Source organism: Narcine bancroftii, chromosome 3 (genome assembly GCF_036971445.1).
Source record: "Narcine bancroftii isolate sNarBan1 chromosome 3, sNarBan1.hap1, whole genome shotgun sequence".
Taxonomy (NCBI): Eukaryota; Metazoa; Chordata; class Chondrichthyes; order Torpediniformes; family Narcinidae; genus Narcine; species Narcine bancroftii.
In genome coordinates, this window is record NC_091471.1 from 346,367,541 (window position 1) to 346,395,002 (window position 27,462).

Below are 27,462 nucleotides of genomic sequence, written 5' to 3' on the forward strand. Positions count from 1 at the left end.
GTAGAGATAAATGTTTGAAAGATTGGGGAATTGAGGATTAGAGGAGTTGAGATGATCACATTGGATGGTGGGGGAGCTTTGAGGGGGTCTGCTGACCTATTCCTGCTACCATTTTATTCTTGTAGTTAGATAAATAGGGGTTGAAATGTGTCCCTATGCTCACTGTGTTTATATCCAATTATCACACGGTTGCAAGGTCATGCAAAAACTAATTTTACACACAAGTCAACAGTATTCAAGGCCTATAGTTTTCATCAGGCAGGATTTAGGAGGAATGAATCCATGGATACCTGAGATACCAGGATCTGTACACCTATGCTGGGTGAAAATGACTTGAGTATTGTGAAGTTACAATGCCCTCTCCATGAATGCAGTAGAATGTCCCATTTAAACATACCAGAAAGGCCAGTGAATTGGATACTTCATTCCTGGCAGGAGAATTTTAAAGCACAGAGTACAGCTCCGGGGAGATGAGCGGTATTTATACAAAGAAAACGGGATTATCAATGTTAAACACATTTGGGTGGAGAAACTCAGCAGATTGAGCAGTATCAGGGGGATGTGATTTGTGTTTAGTCTCAGATCCCGACTCCTAGAGTACCCTGTGTGTCTCCAAGATTGCCAATGTGTCCCTTGTGTTTCTCGTCAAATGTATGGGGACCATTTGCAATTGGTCATTTTGAAAAAATAAACTATAAAATGTTACAACCACATATTCTGTTATTTATGTTGTGTGCAGGATATATCAGCTGTAAATTGGAGCAAATCCACTAATGCTCACTTAGTTCATAGTAGTCCCTGGCATTGCCACAATGGAAACAGAACATTCGGGCATTCTTTAGAAAGTCAGGCTGCATCTGTGGAGGAGGGAGCAGAGTTAACATTTCCGACTGATGAACTTCTGTCTGATTTTAACTTGGGCCTTTAATATAGCAAAACTTTGTAAGCCAGTTCACACCATTATCCCCAATTAAATTCAACATCAGGCCTCATCAGGAAGTATTATGGTATATTAGAAATATTGAAGAGGTATTAGGGAAGGAAACGTAGTCAAATAGATAGTTCTGAGGCACAAGATCACAACATATAACAGCGTAATCAGCCCATCAAGTCTGTTCCGCCATTCTAATCAATGAGCTGATCCATCCTCCTACTCCATGGCTTTCTCCCCGTAAACCTTGAGAAATGGATTAAGAACATAAAAAATATGTTGGCTAATAAAATACCTGTCAATCTCTGCCCTAAATACACCAACGACCTCACTTCCACAGCCGCCTGTGGCAACGTTCCACAAACTCATGACTAAAGAAATGTTTTTGCGTCTGTTTCAAATTAACGCCATTTCATCCTAAAAGTGTGCCCTGTTGCCCTTGAATCCCCTACTATGGGAAGCATCCTTGCCACATCTACTCTGTCCAGGCCTTTCAGCATTCAAAATCTCTCTTCCAGGTCCCCCCTCATCCTTCTGTACTCCAACAAGTACAGTCCAAAAGCTGACAATCATTCCTGATATGCTAACACTTTCATTCCTAATATAACTCCAGTAAATCTCTGAAACCTTCTCCAACACCAGCATATATTTTCTCAAAAAAGGCACTCAAAACTGTACACAACACTCCAAGTGAGGTCTCACCAGCACCTTCTAGAGTCTCAACATTACATCCTTGCTCTTATATGCTATTCCACTAGAAATGAATGCCAACACTGCATTCACCTTTTTCACCTGGAGATTAATTTTTCAGGTATCCTGCACAAGGGCTCCCAAGTCCCTTTGCACCTCCAGAATTTTTAATTTTCTCCCCATCCAAATAATAGTCTGTCCATCTATTTCTTCTTCCAAAGTGCATGATCATACACTTTCAACATTGTATTTCATCTGCCACTTCTAACCAAGTCTCTCTTCACCCTTTCGGTATCGTCAGCATCACCTACCCTATCAGCTATTTTGGTATTATCTGCAAATTTATCCACAAAGCCTTCTATGCATAATCCAAATCATTGATATACAACATAAAAAAGAAACAGTCCCAAAACTGATCTATGCAGAACACCATCTGTTTCTTGCCGACCTGCCAATGTTCTACCCATCCTTCCTGTAATACCATGGGCTCTCATCTTGTTTAGCAGCCTGACATGGGGCAACTTGCCAAAGGCCTTTTGAAAATCCAAATACACCACATCCACTGCATCTCCCCAGTCTATCTTACCTGTGATCTCTTAAAAATATTGCAATAGGTTTATTAGGTAGGATTTTCCTTTAAGGCTTGGGCCTTTCTTTTTGTGCACCTCTGTGTATTCCGTAACCTTAAAAGGAAATAGGCAGAGAGCTCTAATGAGGGGATACTAGAGCATAGGACCTGGGGAGCTGAAAGAACACGTGCTGATGGTGAAGTAATTAAATCCAGAGATGGCCACGATTACGAGTGCAGGAATGAAGTGTTGAGGGGAACGTTACATTGGTGGGGAGGGCTAGTGCTCTGGAAAGATTTGAAAATACTCCCAATGTGGGGGAAGCCGGACACTGATCAGAATCAAAACTGGACTAGTTTGGGACCTGGAGGTGATGTCAATAAAGATCAGGGATGGGGTGAATGATAGTGAAAGCTCTGTTCAAAATCCATTCCCACTCATGAACTGGTGAAATTAACAGTGGCAGATGGCAGAAAGTGCAAGAGTGTTCATCCATCATGAGGAATATTTAAACATAAACATTAGATAGAATGGTACTCTACTATTCACAAATTAATTGGACAAGTACCTAACCTTAAATTTACTCATTTGATTCATTTTCCCTTCACAATAGATTAAGATCTAATCCAGACATTCTCAACAGGGGCCACAACACATTTCAGTAAAAGGCTTGTTTTTTATTTAACCATGCGTTACATAAATAATTTAATGCTTTTTATGTAAATGATGGGAGAGAAGTATGGAAGAAACCAAAACCCGACTGCTTCACAAGGAAGGCGGCCCATAAACTTTGAGCAGAGTCTTAAGGGGCCAAGGGCAAAAAAAGAGGTTGAGAATGGCTACTCTAATTCATTCACACTGTTTTGTCATTTTAGGTATTATCAAGAAAATTAATTAAACAATGAGATTTATTTAGTTCAAATTAAATAATCAACAGTATAGCTTTAATCTGTCATTTTAATAACTAGTATTTTCATGTAGTGGTCTCAAATTTATGACGTTTTGCTTTGTGGTTAATTATAGCCGGCAGATGATTGTTAATAATATTAGAATGTGGGCTAAAGTTCCTGCTGAGATCTCGTGCTCACTGGCATACAGATACTAATAATAGATCTATCAGCTGTGGAATTCCACCCAATTGATTTACAAGAAAAATGGCATGAGCATACTATATGCAAACATTTTAACATCAGAAATTAATTCATCTGTGGTTGAACAGCACAGAACCTCTAGCAAATACAAATCAGAATCAAGATTTATTGCCATGAAATTCACTGTTTTGTGGCAGCATCGTAGTGTGAACATTCCTATTACAACCTTCTTACGACATCACTATAAAACAAAATAACAATAAGCAAGTGGACGAAAAGTAAGGCAGTGTCTTTGGTTCATTGATTACTCAGGACTCTGATGGCAGCGGGGAAGAAGCTGTGCTTGTGCCGCTGAGTGCTCATCTTTAGGCTCCTGTATCTTTTCCCCGATGGTGGCAGAGTAAAAAGGGCATGGCCTGGGTGGTGGGGGCCTTTGAGGATAGAAGCTGCTTTTTTTAAAAAAAAGCTGTTTAGCTTAAGAATGTGCATTTTAATTTTACAAAGGGATGCTGGAAGAATATTTTATGCAAATGACGATCACTGAGTAATCGTCACTTGAAAAGCCAAGAAATTTTACTGATCTGCTTTTTGTACAATAAAAATGAATATTTCATTTAAATGCCTGCAAATTGGTTGAAAATAAGCCAATCAGAATAATTTGATCCACCACCTCTCATGCGAATCAACTTGAAATCCGTATCTGGAATTGTGCTGATGAAGAAGAAGACGAAATGAACTGACCCAGTGTGTAAAAGTAGAAGACACAAATTTCTTGTTTATTTTCATTGTGTGATGACATTGTTTAATGGGTTTAATGCATCATATAGGTTGAACGTTGAGTGGGTGGGGAAGGGGGGGGGTGAAGGAGGGAGGGAAGGGAGGGGGGAAAAGGGGAGAAAGTGACACTGTATATTCAAGAGGGAAATGTTTGTGTGTATTTTGGTCAGTATGGTTCATAGTGTGAAAATTTTTTTTAAATTTTAAAAAAGAATAATTTGATCTACCTCTCATGCGAATCAACTTGAAATCCATATCGGGAATTGTGCAGATCAGAAGGCATAATCAATGTGGTTATGAAGAACATAAACTGCCTTTCTTGTAAAATGATTGAGTGCGTCTCAATTTCACTTTGAATGGACACAAATTCATTCCTCAAATTAAAACACAATGAACATCTTGTCCTGAGGAAAGAAATAGAAAAAACTGTTGACAATCAAAGCAATCAAAACTCATTGTAACTAATTCTCCTCGACTTGTAGCAAACATCTGAGGCTCCTAGAGAATATTTCTGACCCCTAACATGAAATCCAATTTTGTTGGTTTCCGTTACTTCACAGTTATGTTTCTTACTGAATTGAATACTGTAATAAGTATTTATATCTGTAATTAACTGGTTTAATGTTCCTGTTTATTCTATATACTGTTAATAAATGATACCAAAAAACTTTGATATTAGGTTCATAATTATGTTATCTTTGTCAATTAATAATTTGCTGACTAGGTGAGCTCCCAAGGAACATTCATGTTGTCTGATGTTAATCATGGACCTCCTCTTAATTATTACAATTTTTATTTTCTTTCAGTAAACAGTCTATTTTACTAGGAAAATAATTGCCTTTCAATTAGATGAGGGTATATTTTAGTTAGCTGCTACCGATGCTTTCTTGAAGCCCAGGTCAAAGATTAACATCAGTTATAACGGGCATCTTGTGAAGAAGTTACACTATTAGAAATTAATAATAGGATTTTGAGAATTTAAAACTTCTTGAAAATACGATGCCTGGTTCCGATGAACCGATCTCCAGCCACCCGCAGCCTGTGTGGGTCCTTCAGCCGCTGAGTCACTCGCTGGCCCACTGTTACGATCAGTCCTGTGGGATTTTCTCCTTCTCCACAGGGGGTTATTCTTCCTGTTCCACGTGCCCTTCGCAGGTCTGCTGTTCCTGGGGATGCTGAATTCCGCTCGTGGTACGCTGCCAAGCACAGGCATCACCATCTTGGGCAAAGACCACCGTTGTTTCAGGATGCTGAGAGCGAGAAGGGCTCCTGAAGGGCCTCCGGTGCTGAAGGCTCCCTGATTGTGTCGGAGGTTTAGACCTAGAGCTCAGATTTCCAATAGATTAGTCTGTGTGGCTGCAGAGGCTATGGGATCAGTGGAGGTGAATCCATGGTCACAGGATCTCTGAGTGTCTCTCTTTTGCTTTTCTTTCTCTTATTGTTAGAGGCAATGCTCATGGCAACTCTTTGTCTGACTTACAGAAGAAAAAAGTTAATGCATGTTTCACTTTTATGTATTATTACATGACAATAAAAGGAACCTTGAACCTTGAGTGTTGCTGTTGATCCATGGATGTATTTAAAGATGTATTTAAGCAAATGGAACATTGGTATTATTTACAAATGGAGCATTCCACTGGTGAAAGTGCGGAGCAATACAAACATCCCGAGCTTGCACTCTGTGACCCTCAAACCAAGCATGAGTCTCCTTATGGGACCTGATCCAAAGACATTCCACAAGCTCATTGTAATTTGATGCTGTGCAGAGAGTTGTCTGCTTGTATGTACAACTGCATCAGTCTGAATATATAATGTATGCATGCACATGGAAGGAACGCCAGCTGTTTATTATATTTTCATTCCTGCACTTTTTAAGCTCTCAACGTAACACAGAGAGTGACATTTGCATTTACAAGTACCTTGGATGGATATGCTGCTTTTGTTTAACTAGTTGCAATACTCAGTACCTCATTGTCTAGTTGAATTTAAATTTAGACATAGAGCACGGCAATCGGCCCAATTATGCCGAATTGACCTACACTTCTGGCACATTTTGAAGGGTGGGAGAAAATCGGAGGACATGGAGGAAACCCACACAGACACGAGGAGAATGCACAAACTCCTGACAGACAGCGTGAGATTCAAATCCTGGTCCAGGTCGCAAGCAGTGTGGCAGTGTTGTGCTAAACGCTATGCTAAGCATGCCTTCCATTTCTTTGGAACTTAGAAATAAAACTTAGTTGAAGCAAACCATCTAATGTTACATTTCCATGAGACCACATTACAATTCTGTGGAATGGACCTGATGGCATTAGCTTTCCTCATAAGGCTAATTTCAAAGTCTAAGACAATCCGAGTCTCAGACTTTATGTGATGTAAACAGAATGTACACAGCACAACCAGGACAGTATCAAGTTTCATCCGCTATCATAGGTGCTTTACATGATTTTCTTTGCATTTACAGTGAAATTATCATCACGGCATTTTCTTCCCTGGTATAGGAGGACATGCAGAAAGAAATCAGTGACACCCGGTTTATTTGACCCACAACATAGCTTTAAAAGGGGCAGAAGCCTCTCTGAACAAAGCTCTCAAATGGGAAATTGTTTGATTATCAGAGAACACAAATACCATGGATTAGGAATGAATCTTTGGCTATTAATGCCATTTTTCTTGGAGCCATCACTTGTATTCCCTTCCTGTATATCCTGTTCAATCAACATACGACTGCCCATAATCTCCCTCCAAATCCCTCCCTACTTGCCTCACCATACTCTCCCCCCCTTTACTTCTTTATACTGGCTATTTTGCCACTCTAAATCCAGATGTAGGATAACGACCCAACATGCAAATTATCCATTAGTCTCAATGGATATTGACGGATCCATTGAGTTTTCTGACAACCTCCTAACTGAGTCAATAATAATCTTTCAGTACACAATGAGAGTGAATTTCAGTCATTTATGCAGACCTTTGTCTAATGACATCTCGGTCCATCTCGGTCAGCTACATCCATACAAGGTCCTCATTTACTTTAGTTTTTAAATTTTTGCATATGTTTTGACATAATTATTATAAATCTCTAATGTCATTACAATTATCTCTTTTTTTTCCTCAAGACCTCAGTCGCTCTCTTCAAAGGATGATAAAGGGTTCAGACCCAAAATGTTCACTGACCACTTTTACCTGTGGATATTATCTGACCTGAGTTCCTCCAACAATTTTTTGTCTGCCCAAGATGCCAGCTTCTGCAGCTTTTGTGATTCTCCACATTAATATGTTGGGTGGAACAGTTAGCAGATCTGCTGCCTCACAGTGCCAGAGGGCAGGTTCAATCTTAACCTTGGGTGCTATTTGTATGGTCACTTTGAACCATGGATTTCCTCCCGGTGGTCAAGTTTCATCCCAAAGATGTGCAGGTTGGTCAGTTAATCAAATTGACCCTGGTGCGTAGGGTCCAGGGGAAAATAGATAAGAATTAAAAAACAGGATTAATGTAGAATAATGTAAATTTGTGGTTGGAGGTTGATGTGGAATGAGTTGATGAGTTGCAAATGGAAGCTTCCCAAACTCCTGAGGTCAAGAGAGTACAAACATCAGTTGGTACCAGGGATATGAACTTGCCACCCTCTGGCTGGGTGCCACTGGAGATGCAGGACAGCTTGCTTCACACATTTGCCTAGGGAAAGCATGAGAGGGCATGGGTGGGGTCGATGATCCTTCAGAGGGATAATGTCTGCATGACGTGTTCATTTTAAAAGCGTTGTCAGCATCAGGCAAGGACCACAGTAAACAAAAATCAAAGCTCAATCCAGAAAACAATGGTAATTGAATTGTAACTCATTAAAGACATCTCCAAAACTGAAGTCAGAGACACATTTTCTTTAACTGCTTGTGCCATAAATTATCAAAGTATGTGAATGGGGGCTTTTCCTGGCCAGCAGTGTCAGACACACACTTTCTTCCCTCAGGATTGGCTCTGTGCATCCCACTTGTAACTCATAATGAGAATATTGACAGCAACTTATCTTACTTGCATTTTACACTCAGCTATGGATTTCAGGATGCATCTATGGACAGCACAACACTGTTACAGCGCCAGAAATCGGGACTTCGGTTTTGATCCTGCGCACTCTGTAAGGAACTTGGATATTCTCCCCATGTCTGCGATGGTCTTCAGTTTCCTCCCACTGTTCAAAACATGCCAGGGTTTTAGGTCATTCGGGTGTTATTGCAAGGGGGGGGGTATAGGCTTGTAGGCTGAAAGGGCCTGTTACCATGCTATATATCTAAATTTTTAAAAATGTTCCATTGCCCTATTTCTCTGAACTGTGCTGAAATAGTATCTTGCCAAGGGGCATGTTAAAATACATGGATTTGCTTTACTTGCTTTGTAGTTACCCAATAAACATGCCATCAAGTTACTGATATACTACTTGGCCAGGTTCCAGGTACAGGAGCAAGAGGGGGCGTCCAGGCACACCAGCCTTTATTAGGAAATCCAGGGAGTAGCCAAGAGAGGGGTTAGGGAAGGTCAGGTAGGATCAGAGTGGCCAGTCCATACATATATGAAAATGCATTTCACCACCTGGAGACTGGCTCAAGACTTGCTAAAGGGGTACCAGGTTTCAAAATCGAGATGTGAGAGGGTACCGAGGGCACAGAAGGCTTCCTGACTGTGTTGTAGGTTTGGACTCCGAAGCTCGGGTTGCCGATGGTTTGGACTGAGGTCTGTGAGGCTGGAGGTGAATCCATGGACACTCAGTGACACTCTTTCGCTTCTCTTTCTCTGACTATAATGGGTGCTGGACAATTTCTTACAGCAGACTAATGTCAATTTGGTGTAATATTACACCTGTTTTATGACAATAAAGGAATCTTGAATCCTTGAAAAAAAACGAAAGTTGGGTTTTGTCTCTTCAGCGTATCCTGATGTTTTTGTGTGTGTGTGTGCGATGTTTATTTAAGTCTCCACGAATTCAATGCTGTAAAAGTTTTTAACTCCTGATAAAACAACCTCTCTGGCACTGAGAATGAGCTTTTAATAGTGCAAACTTTCAACTCAGAATTTAAATGTTGAGATAGAATTTTAGAAAAACAACTCTTGTGTTTTACTTTTTCATTTTCTCTTGATCCTGTTTTCTTTCGCCCTCCCTTTATTTTGCTTTTGCTATTTAATTTGGCAATGAATGAGTTATTCTTCTATCCTGCCCTCTTCAGTTCCTAAATCTATTATTAGCAATTTTCTTTAAATCTTTGGTTAAATAAGATATTTGTATCATAAACCCTTGCAAATTTGTATCCGCATAACTATACAGTAGAAATACTAGGGCAAATATAAATAGGGCAAATCCCAGCATTTGCCTCTGACGGAAAAAAAATTGAAGTGAATTTTGGTTCATTTAAAGTAAAATTTTCCTTTCTTTCTTTCTGACCTCGTATCTTAAATTGAACCGTGCTTGCTGCCTTTTGCTCACTGTTAAACCAGATAGGTTGAACACACTGAATGCAAAACCGTTGGCTCCCAATTGCCCCAAAGTCTGCCACATCCCTCATGGTGATGCAGCCAGAAAACTGGAAGAATTTAATGCTGGATAAAATTCAGAAAAGGAAATGTTCCTAAAAATAAATCCAAAGGTTTCTGTCATTATCCAGAAACCTGGAGATGCAGTTAATTCTGACATAGAGAGCCTGCAGCTGACGTGGACATTTACCCCCCTCTATAAATCTTCGTCCGCGAAGCCAAGCCAAAGAAGAAGAGAGAGTGTTTGACCATTGTTGACAAGGTGAAAACGTGAGTTGGGATTCAAGTACAGGTTTGCTTTTCATTTTTAGTTCCAATAAAAGAATTGCTGACTCGACAGCTTTTTAAAAGTAGTTTTTAATGTTCCTTTTTGCTGCATAGTTATTGCAAACCTGGACTATGTGTAAGTACATCTGCAGCTGTGAAACCTTTGCATGCACAGTTTTGAAGCTGCTTGTATTAAGTTTCTCTTGAGTCTTAACTGTGAGTTATGCAAAACTAAGAAAGCATCATGTCTGAATACAACAAATGTGTTGTGTAAACTGGTATCATATCTGAAAGGAGGAGCAACAACAATTATTGTTGCTACATATCCCTTTCCTTCTCCTTTACCATGGAAAAAACTAGCCAAGGTGTTCATTGGTAGTTTCCAACTGATATCTTTTCATAAATGTTAATGCATGGCAGAAAACTTGGCTGAATGGTGCACCCATAATGACCTTGTATTCAATGTCACCAAAACTAAAGACCTGATTGTAGACTTCAGGAAGGGAAAGCCAGTGGTATACAATCCAGTGATCATTGGGGGATTAGAGGTGGAGGGGGTGAGCAAATTTAAGTTCTTGGGAGTCACTATCTCAGAGGATCTTTCCTGGATCCAACACACCAATGGCATTGTGAAGAAAGCACGTCAGTGCCTCTACTTCCTCAGGAGTTTGCGGAGGTTTGGTACGACACCAGAAACCCTGGCAAATTTCTAAAGGTGTGGTGGAAAGTGTGGTGACTGGCTGCATCACGGTCTAGTATGGAAACTCCAATGCCCCTGAGCATAAAGTCCTCCAAAAGGTAGTGGACACACCCCAGGACATCACAGGCAAAACCCTCCCCACTATTGAGCACATCTACACAGAATGCTGTCGTCAGAGGGCAGCAGCAATCATCAAAGACCCTCACCACCCAGCACACGCTCTGTTCTTGCTGCTGCCATTAGGAAAGAGTCATAGATGCCACAAGACACCCACCACCAAGTTCAGGAACAGCTGCTACTCCTCCACCATCAGACTCCTCAACGACACACTCAATCAGAGACTCATTTAAAGATTCTTACTTGTGCACTTTATTGATTTTCTTCTTGTTCTCTCTGAATTGCGCAGTCAGTTTGTTTTTATTCATTATCTGTTTACGTTCTTTTATTTGTTTACACATTTACGCCATGTATAGTTTATTTTTTGCACTACCAATTAGTGGTAATTCTGCCATGCCCACAGGAAGAAGGAATCTCAGAGTTGTATGTGATGTCATATATATAGGCAGACAATAAATATGAATATCAGACAAGATTTATTACAGGCTTTGATTTAGTCATACTCAGGGCCCCTATTCCAACTCTTTTTCTGGTATATTGACAATAACATAGCTTCATCGAGAGAGAGAAGTAAGATGAGAAAAAGGTGGAGAAAGGAATATAAAGTAGGTTGACAGGACTGAGTAAAGTTGTGGGGTGGGGGAGGGGGGGGAGAATTAAAATACCTTACAGAATCTGCTTCTGTGCTATAAATTGTATGTGTTTAAGTTATTACTGCATTAAAATCATAACCTTACGTGATACAAATGCAAGAAATGGATAAGGAAGTGTTGGTATCACTTAGCTTGGTCAAGCACCTAGAGAGAGTCAATCTTTTCGTTACATGAAATAAATTAGACACCTTAGCTTCCTAAATCTCCCCATAAATGATGCTATAACCACTCAAGAGTTTTCATTAGATCAATCTTGGAATGTTATTTAACTACAAAGCAAATTATGAAAGAACATAAAGGACTCTTAAATGAAAGGGCAGGCCACTGTATCACGGTTACCTCAGACAAGAATGAACTTCTACTTAGACAAATCAAAAGGTGTTGGCCAAAACAAATAATGGCATGGCCTAAAGTTCAGATTCATTCATCCGGGCTTTGACGCTGGTGAGGATTGTCAGGTGTGTGCGCGAATGTGAAAGAGCAAAAATATGTCTCAATTTCATCCAAAGTTTGGCAACCAGTCAACTATAATGAAACAATTACAATGAAAACTGGCAATAGCTACCGAACAGTTACAAAATGTAGGAACATAGGAACATAGGAAGTAGGAACAGGAGTAGGCCAAAAATGGCCCATCGAGCCTGCTCCGCCATTCAATACGATCATGGCTGATCTAATTTATGACCTAACTCCACTTACCTGCCTTCTCCCCATATCCCCTAATTCCTCTAACATGTAAAAATTTATCTAACCGAATTTTAAATATGTTTAATGAGGCAGCCTCAACCACTTCCCTGGTTAGAGAATTCCAAACATTCACTACTCTCTGGGAAAAACTATTTTTCCTCATCTCTGTCCTAAATCTACTCCCCCGAATCTTGAGACTGTGTCCTCTCATTTTAGTTTCCCTGCTCAGCTCAAAAAACCTTCCTACATCTATTCTATCCATGCCCTTCATAATCCTATATGTTTCTATAAGATCTCCTCTCACCTGCAACCTAACTTTTTGCGATTCATGCACAAGCACTCCCAAGTCCCTCTGCACAACAGCATGCTGAAGTTTTTCACCCTTTAAGTAATATTCAGCTCTTTTATTTGTCTTGCCAAAGTGGATAACCTCACACTTACTAACATTGTACTCCATCTGCCAGACCTTTGCCCACTCATCCAGCTTAACTATATCCCTCTGCAGACTCTCCACATCCTCATTACAATTTGCTCTTCCACTCAATTTGGTGTCATCCGCAAACTTGGCTACACCACATTTTGTCCCCTCCTCCAAGTCATCAATGTAAATGATGAACAGTTGTGGGCCTAACACTGACCCCTGCGGCACCCCACTTACCACTCTCTGCCAACCTGAAAAACTCCCATTTATCCCGACTCTCTGCCTCCTGTCAGACAACCAATTTTCAATCCAGGCCAATATACTTCCCCGGACTCCACTTTCCTGTAACTTACTGATATGTATTAAAGTGAATGGAAATTAATAATAGTTGGGATAGAATTCGTACTTTACACTTACAATGAGGAAGGCTAAAAGACACAAGCTGCTTTCTATTATATCAAAGGCTCATTGTTTTATGGTTCTTTCATTTTAGTAACATTAACACAGCACTTCAAATATGAAAAAAAAACATTTGTTGGTTGCAAAATACTTGGAGCTGCCAATTGGGCAAAATACTCTGTATGAAGACAAGTTTGTCATCTTTTTGGAAAATAAATGAAACAAGAGAGAAAATAGTAGAGTATATCACACAATACAAATGTAATATGTTGTAAGAATGTTTTTCAAATCAATTAACCTTCAGGAGCTGTGTGGAAAAGATTACAGTGGCGTCTTAATGAAGAGACCAGGCATTGGAAGATGATGAACTCTTTTTCTCTTGGAATACTTGTGTAAAACAATGAATCTTTCAGTAAAGGTAAGGATGACCGATACCCCACCAATTGTGCAAAACAGAACATTTCAATGCTGAAGGATCCTTTCATTCAAGCTATGAATATTACAACAATCTGGTCATCTGTTAGCTGCCAAAGGTAAGCAAACCTATATTCTGTTAACAGCACATGAAATCGCAGCATCCTTGGTTGAGTGTGGTCAAAAATCTAAGCATCACTGCTGACTCCTTCAGAAATGTATTTTATCGAAGAAGGTATGCAGGATGTTTGGCCTCAGCTACAAAAGAAGGCAGTTCATCTTAAAGGGTGCATACTTTTCCTGATAAATACTCTGGCAAGATTGTCCCTGAAGTTCATTTCAAAGGCATTCCTATTAAAGAAACTATCTGAAAAGATGTGGAAAAGACATTCAGACAGGTACATGAATGGGAAAGGTTTTAAGTGCTATTGGCCAAATACGGGCAAATGGGACTAGCATAGACATTGGACTGAAGGGCCTGGCTTTGTGCTGTAGAAATCTGTGTGTAGAGATATGTTTTCTCCTTGCACATTATTCCCTATCTGTATGCTGCTATATGAATGAGGCTGGACCACCCAGTAGTGACTCATCCCCTGTGTCTCCTCCCCTTATGACCTGGCCATTAAGGTCGACCTCCCTCCCCACTACTGGCATTGCTGTACCTAGATCTGGGCCAGCCAAAGTCTTGTGTTAGGGAACGAAAAGGTGATGATGATATTTGAGTTTGTGTGTGTTCAGTGAACTCAAGTTTGTGACAATGAAGTTCCTGCAGCTAACAAACATTGAATAAATTATCATTATATTCCATGAAAGAAAAAATAATAATATATTTAATAATATAGTTAGATAAATATTCACAGTTTCAGATTAAGGAAAAGGAGGATTTAAAGAAATTGAGTATTAGTAATAAAAAGGTACTGGAAAAATCAATGGCTTTTAAAGCCGTTAAATCCAAAGTGCCTGATGAGCTGCATCCCAGAGTGGAAAAAGCCTCGAAAATAATGAATGCTTTGGCTGTCATCCCAACATTTTATAGATTGAGGAATAATTCCAGTAGATGGGAAGTTGGCTCATGTAATTGCATTATTTGAAGAAAGGAGGGAGAGATAAACCAGAGCACAGACTAGTTAGCCTCACATCAGTAGTAGGAAAAATTGCTATAATTTATCATAAAGGACATGATTTTATTAGGAGATGTTGATCAATGCGTCTTTGTAAATTAGTCAGTAAAACAAGAATGCAGATGCAACAAACTGTTAAGAAGGCAGATGGTCCATTACTGTTCATTGAAAAGAGTTTTGAGTACAGGAGCTAAATACCTTGGAATGAATATCTAGGCCCTGTCTGAGACCAAATTTAGTGTTGTGCACAGCTTTGATCATTACCTAAGAAAGCCCATAGAGAAAAGAGAGTGAAAATTCACCAGACTGATAAGATTGAGGGAGGAAATGGATCTATTTGAGAAAAGTTTAGTAAAATGAGGGGGGGTCTCATTTACAGACAGACTGGTTGCAAGAAAGATTCCTGCATGGTGGGACAGTGGGATAAGTAGGAGGAGGGAAGGGTGGAATGAGAGTTACAGCCACAGGATACAGGGTAAAGTATTTAGAATTGGGTTGAGCAGAATATTTTCACTCAAATGGTGAAGAACATGTAGAAACCTTTACCATGAATTTAGAGAAGAGGCTGAGCATATTTAAAAGTTACTTACTCCTACCTCTAACATATCAGTAAGTGGTAGAAACTGTTGGGAGTAAGGGAAAATGGGATTGGTGTAATATTTGTGTAAATGAATACAAAATGCCATCTGATTTTCAGCCTGGACCACTGTACAGAGGTTTTCAAACTGCCCCCCTAAACTCACATTCCACCTTAAGTAATCCCTATGCCATAAGTGCTCTGTGATTAGTAAGGGATTGCTTAAGGTGGTATGTGAGTAGAAAGATAAAGTTTGAAAACCACTGTTTTTTGATCTTCCCCAGAAAACCCGGGTCATGACAGCTGAAGAGTCTGTTTCTGTGCTTTAACTACAAAGGCACAAATGGCAGCGATTCATGAGGATGGAACAGGACTATGCATTTAGAGGAGATCAGCCATAGTTGAATCGAATAGGGAAGCATGCCCAAAGAAATGTGCTCCTATATGTCCAAATTTCTGCTCAGTTGTGTCAGTCATCAGCCAAGTTGTTTTCCATTAGATTCACTGCACATTCTGGGAAAAACAAAATCTTCAATTAGGTCAGTATATTTCACGTTACAAGCATTGCCATTGAATGCATTAAAGGGAGTATAAATGGCTTATAAATCACACAGCCATCTGGTGATTCTCTATACACATGCATATCTTTAGAACGTACACCATCTTCAACTTATTAAACTCATGTTCTCTTCAATACATGAGATGTGTATGTGTCTAAGTGCTTTTATAATAACCACCTACAATATCATATTGATTTTTAAATGTTTTTCCTCTAGTTAATAATCAAAATCCTGGACAGCAAAAACAGTATTAATATTGATGTAGATACAGTGGTTTTCAAACTGCCCCCCCTAAACTCACATTCCACTTTAAGTAATCCCTATGCCATAAGTGCTCTGTGATTAGTAAGGGATTGCTTAAGGTGGTATGTGAGTGGAAAGAAAAAGTTTGAAAACCACTGCTTTAATCGTACCTAATTCGCTCGTTATGTGCACGGTTTCATAACTCCAAAGGAAATAGGCCCATGACAGTTTTTTTCAAACAAAATAGTTCAGTAACAATTGGGCCTAGAGCAGTGATTCTCAACCTTTTTTTCCAACTCACATACCATCTTAAGCAATCCCTGACTAATCACAGAGCACTTATGGCATAGGGATTGGTTAAGGTGGAATGTGAGTTGGCGGGGGCAGTTTGAAAACCACCTGTAGAAAGAGAATTGGCTGATAAAATTATTGAGCAGGATGGATAAGTATGTAATTGTGGAGAACTGCTGAACTGTATTGTATTCCTGATTTCCTGGCTCCGCCCCATCCTGTGACTGTACCTGCAGCCCCTCCCTCTTTCGACCTTGGATAAAACCTCCATCATCCTGACCCTTCCCCAGAAAACCCGGGTCACGACACAGGATGAGGGGGGTCCTTGTCCATTGTGAATGCAAAGCCTGTAGATCAGTGACTCATTCTCTGCCTCTCAAGTTATTTACACTGTGCCAGCAATATAAATCAAGCAAAAAAAGAAAAACAATAATATTACAATATAATATATGGACTAAACCCATTTTTTGAAGAACATATTTCAAAAATTCATTTTATAGTTTTGTATTCTCTCACTCATCTGGCCATTTAGATTGGATATTGCTCATTATTTATAGGAGTCCACGCTGCTGAAGATCCAGCTGCGCTGGATGGGTCACGTCTCCAGAATGGAGGACCATCGCCTTCCCAAGATCGTGTTATATGGCGAGCACTCCACTGGCCATCATGACAGAGGTGCACCAAAGAAAAGGTACAAGGACTGCCTAAAGAAATCTCTTGGTGCCTGCCCCATTGACCACCGCCAGTGGGCTGATAACGCCTCAAACCGTGCATCTTGGCGCCTCACAGTTTGGCGGGCAGCAACCTCCTTTGAAGAAGACCGCAGAGCCCACCTCACTGACAAAAGGCAAAGGAGGAAAAACCCAACACCCAACCCCAACCAACCAATTTTCCCCTGCAACCGCTGCAATCGTGTCTGCCTGTCCCGCATCGGACTTGTCAGCCACAAACGAGCCTGCAGCTGACGTGGACTTTTTACCCCCTCCATAAATCTTCGTCCGCGAAGCCAAGCCAAAGAAAGAATAAATTATAGGAGAAACTAAAAGTTTGCAACAGGGTCACTCTATTTTTCAATCCGTCCACTGTTTTTTAGAAAACGTTTTGAGTGGTTTGTTGGGGACATCTTGTATGACCTTCTGAAGAACCTTTTACAATCTTACCATGTGATGAGAAGGCTAAGTAATCACTTAAAATGTTATCACTATCTAACACAATGCTGAGAGCAGAGTTTAATGCCTGACACAATAAATTTCCACATAAATGACATCAAGGGCGATATCTTTGGCAAGAAACCTAAGCTTTGTTGATGGGCCAAAGTTAATTTCCATTTCACCGACAAAAGAAACATTCAATCAGAATAACAGGCACATACGAGAAAAGCAGATGCTGGAACCTTGAATGACAGACAATCTTGAGAAGCTGTCAGGCAGCGTCCATGGGAAAATGGTCAATCAACATTTCGGATCTGTACACATGATTGAGATGAAAGTGGGAAGGGAGATATCAAGCGTAGAAAGGGGAGAGAAGAAGGAGTAAAACAAGGAAGACTTCAGACGCGATGACTGTAGTTTACACAAAAAGACCAGGGAAGCTCAGCAGTAGCAAAGATCAAGATACATAACCAACGTTGAGCCCTTCAAGGTATGAGCAAAAAGCAAGCCTGAATAAAATGGTGGGAGGGGTGGGGGGGGGGGGGAGAGAGTATAGGGAGGAGCACAGCACCACATTCAAGAGGTTGGGGTGGATACAAGTGGGAGGGCATAAGAGTAAGAAACTGAGAACTGAGGTTGGGCAGCAGATAGCTCTCTGAACAGAGAAGGAGGAACAGGGACAGAAGAATGGGGAAAGGAGGGAGGCAGAGGAGTGGCCTAAAATAAACCAGAGATATTCACACTCTGATGTTCTGAATTATGAAGGATTTATTTAAGATTGTCAAACCTCATTATACGGGAACTTCTCTTCGTCCGCTCATCATTCAGGAGTGGGTAGGAATCTGCAGGGCACTGAAGTGAGAAAGGAATGGAATGATTTTTTTTTTGGGGGGGGTGGAATTCACAATTCTTCCATCTCTATTAAAACATATTGGTTTGCAGAATGGTCTGTGAGTTTTATTTTCACGATTACTGGTCAGGTCTCTGCGCTAGAGTACCCAGTATATATTTTGTGCATTGGCACAACGAAGCTCCATCACAATCTGGTAGATATCAGATGGATTATGGCTCATTAGCTTTGTTTTGAAACAAGAAAGTGCCTTGACTGTAATCCCAAGCGAAATGGAGGTCAGGGTTTGGGGCCCACTGCATCGATTCTGCCTGCCTATATGGAACCAGAGAATACTATAGCACAGAAACAGGCCCTTCAACCCTTGTAGTCTGAGCCAGTCTATTATTCTGCCAATCCCACTGACCTACACCCAGATCATATCCCTCCATGTCCCTCCTATTCATGTACCTGTCCTAATTTCTCTTTAATGTCAAAATTTGGCATGCATTCACCAATTCAGCTGGCGGCTTGTTCCACACTCCCGCCACTCTCTGCGTGAAGAAGAGGTCCCTGACCTCAGTGGGAAAAGCTTGTTTCCATTTCCTTTGTCTCTGCCCATCTGTAGCTATGCACATTGTCTCCTATTTTGCAGTAGAGTGAAATACAGCAAAACCCCTGTTATCAGGAATTCAAGCAACTGTCAACCTCGAGAAATGGGCAAAAATTCGATGAAACTAAATAAATTTTTAAAAATTTAAATAAGGATAAATAAATAATTAAATGAAAGTTTAATATTGTAACATTAAATGTTCTCCGAAGTAACACATAAAACTTTGGTGAAGATGGGAGCAAATATTCAACCAGTGAAGAGCCTTGATCGTGGTTTTCTCAGCAGCTATTTGAATAAAGTTGTGTCACCCACAATGAAGAGCTGGTTGATGCTGCTCGTCGTCGGGGTGACTCTCTTAAAGTGTCTCCTTATCCCTGCTTTGTAAGTTTCTTTATCTTTATTACTTCCAAAAACTGAAAAGATCCAAGAGCCAAATTTTCTTTTAGTGCCAACATGACATCACAAGTGGAAAAAAATTCAACACCTGACTTGCCCATTTGGGGCTTTGACGTTCTGTTGGCACCAGTTTGATTACATTAACAGTGGGAAAAAAATGAAATATTTGCTTCTGGCCAAACGAGAGCTGGGTCCAAGTCTTTAGCTTTGGCTGCAGCCGGAATCGGTGACAGTGACTCCGTTCTCAACATTGGGTGCGGTGCCGTCTGTATCAAAGAAGTCGCCTTGGGGTCCCAGACAGAAGCGGGGACCAGCAGCAGTGGAGGGGAGATGTCAGGACTGGCAGCAGTGATGGGGAGGTTTCGGGACTGCTGCCAGCAGTGGTGGGGAGGTGTCGGGATCGTTAGTGGCGCTGGTGGCAGTGGTGGGGAGGCAGTCTTCTTTTGTAAGCAGAGATCAGGTTTTTTTTGGTAAGTAGTAAACATTATTTCATGTCAATTTTCCACTTGAGGCGTCATGTCAGCGCTCAAAAAGCCTGCCGTCGTTTGTTGTTGCTGTTTAACCGTTGATACAGGTATTATGCTGATGCGACTGTGCGGCTTAGTTCCAATGTTCAGAAAACGAAAAAAACAAAAACTGAAAAGCGCCTGAATCAAGTGTTTCGGATAAGGGGCATTTGATCTGCATATTGCTATATTAGTGAGGCTTTATCTGTAAACTTGGAGGAGGGGAGCTTAATTTTGATGGCAGCATGGTTAGCGCAATGGTGTTACAGCTCCAATGACCGGGTTTCAAATTTCAAATTAAATTTTGTAAGGTATGGGAATTCAGATTAAAGTGAACTATCCATAATTAAGGACTGCAATACTGATCTTTATATCAAATTATTTTACATTTTGCACTGTCTTTTATCTTTTAAACTGTTTATTCTTAATCCTGACATATTAGTTAGTCAGTAGTATGTAAATTATTTGAAGGATTTTTGAGAAATAGGATATTTAGATATTTGGACCGTCATCAGCTGATTAAGGACAGTCGGCATGGATTTGTGCGTGATAGGTCGTGTTTAACAAATCTTGTAGAGCTTTTTTGAGGAATTTGCCAAGAAGGTTGATGAGGGAAAGGCTGTGGATGTTGTTTGTATGGACTTTAGTCTTTGGCTTGGCTTCGCGGACGAAGATTAATGGAGGGGTAATGTCCACGTCAGCTGCAGGCTCGTTTGTGGCTGACCAGTCCGATGCGGGACAGGCAGACATGGTTGCAGCGATTGCAAGGGAAAATTGGTGGGTTGGGGTTGGGTGTTGGGTTTTTCCTCCTTTGTCTTTTGTCAGTGAGGTGGGCTCTGCGGTCTTCTTCAAAGGAGGTTGCTGCCCGCCGAACTGTGAGGCGCCAAGGTGCACGGTTTGAGGCGAGATCAGCCCACTGGCGGTGGTCAATGGGGCAGGCACCAAGAGATTTCTTTAGGCAGTCCTTGTACATCTTCTTTGGTGCTTTAGTAAGGCCTTTGACAAGGTTCCAAGGTTGGTTCAGAAGGTTGGGACACTAGGTATACATAGAGAAGTTGCAAACTGGATTCGAATTGGCTTGGTGGAAGAAAACAGAGTGGTGGTGGATGGTTGCTTCTCAGACTGGAGGTCTGTGTCGAGTGGTGTGCCTCAGGGGTCTGTGTTGGGACCATTATTGTGTGTTATCAATATAAATGACTTAGATGATAACGTGGTGAATTGGATCAGAAAATTTGCTGATGACACAAAGATAGAAAGTGTCGTGGACTGTGAAAAAGGTTTTCAAAGCTTACAGAGGGATCTGGACCAGCTGAGAAAGTGGGCCAGTAAATGGATGATGGAATTTAATGCAGGTTAATGTGAGGGGTTGCACTTTGAAAGAGCGAATCAGGGTAGGACAGTAAATGGTAGGCCATTAAGGAGTTTGGAGGAGTAAAGATATCTGGAAATGCATATTCATTGTTCCCTGGGGGTGGCATCACATGTAGACAGGGTTGTAAAGAAAGCTTTTGGCATCTTAGCCTTTACAAAGTATTGAATATTTAAGCTGGGATGTTATGTTGAAGTTATTCAAATCATTGGAAAGGCCACACTTAGAATATTGTGTGCAGTTCTGGTCGCCCAGCAGCAGGAAAGAAATCAATAAGATTGAAAGAGTGCAGAGAAGATTTACTAGGATGTTGCCGGATCTTCAGGAGTTTAAACAGGTTAGGACTATACTCCTGGAAACAAAGAAGAATGAGGGGAGACAATAGAGGTTTATAAGATTATGAGGGGTCTAGACAGGGTAGATGTGAGTAGGATGTTTCCACTTAGATTGGGGGAGATAAATACGATAGGTCACAGGTTTAAGCTGAAAGGGGAGAGGTATAAGGGGAATAGAGGAAAGTTTTTCACTCAGAGAGTTGTAGAAGTGTGGAATGAGCTGCCGCATGATATAGTGAATGCAGATTCAATCTTGAGTTTTAAAAATAAATTGGATAAATACATGGATAGGAGTGGCCTGGAGGGTTATGGAATGAGAGTAGGTCAGTGGGACTAGTTAGTTTTATTGGTTGGCACAGAATGGAAGGGTCGAATGGCCTGTTTTTCTATGCTGTAACATTCCATGGTTCTTCTGTAAGGGTGCGTCTTAAGCAACTGGAAAAAATCGCTTATCTGGCACCCATGGGTGCCGGATTTCAGGGATTTTATCGTACACTTTTTAAAAATCACTTATTAGTTTACTGGAGCACCAGTGGATGCAGCAAGTAATTGTAAGACCTTGCCTCTCACTTACACCAGCTGAAGTCTGACACTGCACAACCTCATCCATTTTTCTCGTGGCCCTTGTGTGTCCCCCACTGTAACTGAAATCAAATCACTCCTGCTGGTTTGACACATTGCTACACATCTCTGCAACTGCACCTTGTTCCCACACAGGCTTCACTTAGTGACAGAACAATTAATTTGACTCCATTTGTACCAAGCAACTTATAAGCGCAGGATTACCTCTAACTAGGCCATGCTAAAAAAAAATCACATGGCAATTTTGCTCAAGTTGTATTCTCTCATTTCCAAGTGGATCATTATCAAGGATGTTGACCTGCAGAGTTCTGGAAAGTCTACACTGAAGGAACACCAGAGAGTGAGCAATAGAGACAAAATATTATTGAATGCAGAGAATACTAAAAACTAGAAATAAAATATTTTTAAAAAGCATTTTTAAATCTCTGGTCTTCTAGCTACCCATCCCATAAGATGGTGATGGTTCCTTTCAGTCAATTTATGGAGTTCGATATGAGGTTGCCCCACTCCTCAGAAAGGAGAAACGTGTGTATGAATGGATTTACGTGAGCAGGGATTGCACAGGCCAAGACCCACCCTCTTGACATCCACTCCCGGATCCAAATCACTGGTAAACTGAATTTTTATGACAGATCCAGCAGTTGCCAAATGTAACATGGTCAATGGGTTGAAGGTCACTTCTCCCTTGTCAATCAAAATCAGACCTGCCATTGATGAAGCCACTTTCCAATTGGTCATCCACCTCACCTGAAGTCCGGTGACTCAATTCCCAAGTTGGCCTCTTGTCCCAGGAGTATAAAAAGGCAGCACTGGTGTGACTCTTATCTCTTTAATACCCCGAGCCCACTCCTGGCTGTAATCTGCGGGCAGTGCTAGAGAACCAAATGTGAAGTGGGGAGAGAGCTCAATTGTGGCATCCACCTGGGCAACCATTGTGGTTTTCTCAAGTTAAACTTGTACATTCAATCTGTAGCTAGATAAATTCTTGAATCTGTGTGCTGTTTTGGTATATCAGGAGGGCGGAGGGGAGGGGTTTTGTGCCAAGCTACTGTTTGTTATGCGCAGTACTGGCCCCACCCTTTACACCTATGGTTCGTGTGCCGTGGCCAAGCAAGCTGGGACGTGGCAGCGAGGTCCTTGGGTCGTAGGTTTTATATCGGAGTCACCTTCTCCTATGCAGGTTGCTTAACCGGGCTGAAGAGGCCTGCCTCCCCTTTTAGGTCGAAACATTTCTGGAGATCTACGACCGCTGTCCCCAGTTGTGGAATCGACCTGGGTGTTTTTACTCCTGCCGCAGCTGAGTAAAGGGGATGTAGCATTGGTTGAGGATCAGAAAGAAGAGTTCTAGTAGGACCTCGGGCCTCCGGCAGCGGCAGCAACAGTACCTCGGGCCTCCGGCGGCGACAGCAGCAACAGGACCTCGGACTTCTGAGGACAGGTCCACGTCCTCCCTCTCAAAAGATGCACACAAACTCAAGCTAGCATGTTGGAACATCAGAACCATGCTAGACAAGGCTGACAGCCACCGACCTGAACGTCGGTCTGCCCTCATCACACATGAACTCCTCAGACTCAACATCGACATAGCCGCTCTCAGCGAATTCTGCCTTGCAGATGTAGGCAGCCTCCAAGAACACGGAGCGGGCTTCACACTCTACTGGTCTGGCAAGCCTCAGGCTGAACGACGCCTATCTGGTGTTGGCTTCATGGTCAAGAACTCCATTGCCTTTAAACTCAAAAACCTCCTGACAGGCCACTCTGACTGGATCATGTCCATGCGACTCCCCCTTCAAAACAAGCGACATATCACTCTCATCAGTGTCTATGCTCCAACCCTTCAGACAGAACCAGTAGAAAAGGACAAGTTCTACACTGATCTGCGCAACCTCATCCAACGCACCCCTACAGCCAACAAGGTTGTCATCCTTGGCGACTTCAACGCTCGCGTCGGCAAAGACTCAGAAACCTGGCCAGGAATCCTTGGCAAGCATGGTGTCGGCAAGTGCAATGACAACGGGCGCCTCCTGTTGGAACTCTGCGCAGAACAGTGGCTTGTCATTACTAACACCCTTTTCCAGCAGAGAGACAGCCTGAAGACTACCTGGATGCATCCCCGATCCAAACACTGGCACCTCCTGGACTACGTTCTGGTGCGAGGAAGAGACAAACGGGATCTGCTCCACACCAGGGTCATGCCCAGTGCGGAATGCCACACTGACCACTGGCTTGTTCGCTGCAAGCTCAACCTTCACTTCAAGCCAAAGTTCAAGAACAGTGGAGCCCCCAGAAAGAGGTTCATTGTTGGAAACTTGCAGTCAGATGTAGTGAGAGGAAAGTCCAGGCAAACCTCGAAGCAAAGCTTGAGGATGCAAACTGCCTCACGGACACGTCTCCTGATACCCTCTGGGATCAGCTGAAAATGGCCATACTGCAATCCACTGAAGAGGTACTGGGCTTCTCTTCCAGGAAAAACAAGGACTGGTTTGACGAAAACAACCAGGAAATCCAGGAGCTGCTGGCAAAGAAGCGAGCTGCCCACCAGGCTCACCTTGCAAAGCCTTCCTGGCCAGAGAAAAAACGAGCCTTCCGTCTCGCATGCAGCCATCTTCAGCGCAAACTCCGGGAAATCCAAAATGAGTGGTGGACTAGCCTCGCTAAACGAACCCAGCTTAGCGCCGACATTGGCGACTTCAGGGGTTTTTATGGGACACTAAAGGCTGTGTACGGCCCCTCACCCCAAGTCCAAAGCCCTCTGCGCAGCTCAGACGGCGAAGTCCTCCTCAGCGACAAGATCTCCATCCTCAATCGATGGTCAGAACACTTCCAATCCCTTTTCAGTGCCAACCGCTCAGTCCCAAGAATCCGCCCTGCTCCAGCTCCCTCAACAACCCTTGAGTCTAGAGCTGCATGAGGTCCTTACCCGGGAAGAGACATATAAGGCAATTGAACAACTGAAAAGTGGCAAAGCAGCAGGTATGGATGGAATCCCCCCCCCCACCCCCCCCACCCCCCCCACCCCCCCCAGAGGTCTGGAAGGCTGGCGGCAAAGCTCTGCATACCAAACTGCATGAGTTTTTCATGCTCTGCTGGGACCAAGGAAAGCTGCCTCAGGACCTTCGTGATGCCATCATCATCACCCTGTACAAAAACAAAGGCGAGAAATCAGGCTGCTCAAACTACAGGGGAATCACGCTGCTCTCCATTGCAGGCAAAATCTTCGCTAGGATTCTCCTTAATAGACTAATACCTAGTGTCGCCGAAAATGTCCTCCCAGAATCACAGTGTGGCTTTCGCGCAAACAGAGGAACTACTGACATGGTCTTTGCCCTCAGACAGCTCCAAGAAAAGTGCAGAGAACAAAACAAAGGATTCTACATCACCTTTGTTGACCTCACTAAAGCCTTTGACACTGTAAGCAGGAAAGGGCTTTGGCAAATACTAGAGTGCCTCGGATGCCCCCCAAAGTTCCTCAACATGGTTATCCAACTGCACGAAAACCAACAAGGTCGGGTCAGATACAACAATGAGCTCTCCGAACCCTTCTCCATTGACAACGGCGTGAAGCAAGTCTGCGTCCTCGCACCAACCCTCTTTACTATCTTCTTCAGCATGATGCTGAAACAAGCCAATAAAGACCTCAACAATGAAGACGGTGTTTACATCCGGTACCGCACAGATGGCAGTTACTTCAATCTGAGGCGCCTGCAAGCTCACACCAAGACACAAGAGCAACTTGTCCATGAACTACTCTTTGCAGATGATGCCGCTTTAGTTGCCCATTCAGAGCCAGCTCTCCAGCGCATGACGTCCTGTTTTGCGGAAACTGCCAAAAAATTTGGCCTGGAAGTCAGCCTGAAGAAAACTGAGGTCCTCCATCAGCCAGCTCCCCACCATGACCACCAGCCCCCCCACATCTCCATTAGGCACACTGAACATTCATTGGAATGACTTCTTCACCAACATTGAAGTACTCGAGCTGGCAGAGTCCGCAAGCATCGAATCTATGCTGCTGAAGACCCAACTGCGCTGGGTAGGTCACGTCTCCAGAATGGAGGACCATCGCCTTCCCAAGATCGTGTTCTTTGGCGAGCTATCCACTGGCCACCAAGACAGAGGTGCACCAAAGAAGAGGTAAAAGGACTGCTTAAAGAAATCTTTTGGTGCCTGCCACATTGACCATCGCCAGTGGGCTGATATCACTTCAAACCGTGCATCTTGGCGCCTCACAGTTCGGCGGTCAGCAACCTCCTTTGAAGAAGACTGCAGAGCCCACCTCACTGTCAAAAGACAAAGGAGGAAAAACCCAACACCCAACCCCAACCAACCAATTTTCCCTTGCAACCTCTGCAACCGTGCCTGCCTGTCCCGCATCGGACTTGTCAGTCACCAACGAGCCTGCATCAGATATGGACATACCCCTCCATAAATCTTCGTCTGCGAAGCCAAGCCAAAGACTGTTTGTTATAACCCTCAGTAGTCTTACCTTCTCTAGGTCTTTGTAATTTAGTTTCTTCCACATTAGTGAAATTATTTGCAGGCGAGGATTCCATGTCCAGTTTCTTGTTTACTCCCAGTTGTAAATAAAATTTTGGTTTTGATGCTAATGCTTGTCCAGATTTGTAACTCCTTGAACCCTAAACCCTCACTGCCACAACGTGATTTGTACAAACTGTACAAGCCATTGATACTCAAGAAATATTTTAATTCCTCATTTATAAAATATTTCTTAAACTCCTTCGATAAGCACTAGTTGGACTGAATCCAAGGTAGTCTTTGAATTTAGTTAAATTAGCAAAGCAGCAAAACATTCAGTAAGGTAACAGGTCACAAAAGGGGATAGAAAAATCATTGTTTTCACAAGAGATAGAATCTTGTATTTTATTCAACTTTCAACATGCAAAAAGACGTTGCAAATCAGAGAGCTGATATTTCAGTGTCAGGTGACTGTCTCCAACCCACTCTCTTCTACGAAAGAAAGATTAAAGGAAGAGGAAGCTTGATATTGAGCTTCCCTAAGGACAAAATGGCAGATAATAATTATTTCAGTAAACAAAACCTGCTGAGCATTCCTTTTCCGTTGTTTTTATAAAAAGCAAGCTTTGATCCTCTTTGTGAATGTTCCTTGAATGAAAGCCAGCAGATTTAGTGGTATTCTTCTCTATGACAACATGAAATTTATTTTAGCAAAAAGGACAGAATCCTGACATAATAACTCGCTTGCTCTTGACAAGCATTGACAACAATACTGTAAAAACTGCACTCTTGACCCAACTGTTACATTTCCTCTGACTGTCTGGTTTAGAATCTCAGTTCACAGATTCTAAGCAGATTTTGGTTGTCAGGCAGTGTCGCAAAAAGGCATAAGATCTAAGCAGCCAAAATGATTTTCTCTTGACTGTTTACGATATAAGTGAATACTGAATTAAGGCAATTACAAGAACCCAAATTCAAGTCCAGTCCTATTCCAAGCTTAAACAATCTTGTTAAGGCAGATGAAAATTTTTAAAAAGCAAATTCTTATATATTTTTTTTAAATTTAGACATTCAGCATGGTAACAGGGCCTTTTGGCCCACAAGCCCCGTGCTACCTAATTTACCCCAAATGACCTTCAATCCCTGGGTGAACGGTGGGGGAAAACCAGAGCACCT

At 42.1% G+C, this 27,462-nt stretch overlaps 1 long non-coding RNA gene across 4 annotated transcripts in view; it reads right to left on the bottom strand.

Annotated features, from left to right (window-relative positions):
* Positions 1-635: 635 nt before the first annotated feature.
* Positions 636-27,462, bottom strand: part of LOC138759342 (uncharacterized) — a 70,904-nt gene continuing 44,077 nt past the window's right edge. For all 4 annotated transcript variants that reach the window (XR_011354796.1, XR_011354795.1, XR_011354797.1 and 1 more), the window contains exons 2-3: positions 4,286-4,462; positions 636-857 (exon numbers count right to left, since the gene is read on the bottom strand). This is a non-coding gene — a long non-coding RNA (uncharacterized lncRNA). The remainder of the gene's footprint in view (positions 858-4,285; positions 4,463-27,462) is intronic.